Below are 994 nucleotides of genomic sequence, written 5' to 3' on the forward strand. Positions count from 1 at the left end.
TATATTATTCTCATTATTAGCTGGTATGTTGTTTCTTGTGTGGGCACAGGCAGAAATTAACGTAAATAAACACAGATAAAAGTAATGATTACATTTTCGCTTTTTGCATTACCTACGTGTAAATGACACAATTTCCGTAGACCCGCTGCATTGATGCCCATACAGCGCAATAGACATACACAATGCAATATAGAGTAATGAACGTAATTAGTCACTGATGTGCACTACATGTCATTTATTGTTTATATTTGGAGCAAATTCATTTTCAGTAACCAATGTTATTGCGGCGTTTGGGTTTGAATGCTAGATTCTTGCCCCATGATGTCAGGTCGCTGTATATGGCATCAGAAACGGTGGCTACGTTTGTCGATGTCATCTCGACTGCGTCCAGTAGCAAGCAGATAAGAGCGTACTGGGTCTCAAAGAATGCCATCTGATTTACTTCTGCCTCTGTAACACACTTAAAACTTACACACTGGACTGAGTTACTATTTGGACATGAATCACTCGTAATAGTGTTTTCGGAAGGGTCTATAGTGCAGCTACTCATCCCTACGCAAGCAGCAATATAGAGAGATGGAATGTCCTTGACCGTGCAACCAGAGAGATCCGGATCCTCGGGCTCATTTTCGCACATGGTACCGTCGGTCATCGGGTCGTAGCCGTACGTCACCGACAACATAGCAATCAGCTTCGGAGTGCCACAATTGATGCTGAACTGCGCAGCCCTGCTCTCGCACGTTGGAAATGGCGTCGGGTTTCCTGAAACGTATAAGGCGCGCTATATAGTCTGATTGCAGTGCACAGTGATGACCCATGCGTACGGTGTCAATATTATGATTTTATTAGAGTTTGATTATTATAATAGTTGACTAAAAATGTTATAGTCGTTTACAGCATCATTCTCTTTCTTCTCTCTTTAGGGTTATTTACACCTGATATATATATTCTCTCTCTTTCTCCTCTCATTCTCTCTCACTCTCTCCCATTATCC

This window comes from Priapulus caudatus, unplaced genomic scaffold, assembly GCF_000485595.1.
Source record: "Priapulus caudatus unplaced genomic scaffold, Priapulus_caudatus-5.0.1 Scaffold1822, whole genome shotgun sequence".
NCBI lineage: Eukaryota > Metazoa > Priapulida > Priapulimorpha > Priapulimorphida > Priapulidae > Priapulus > Priapulus caudatus.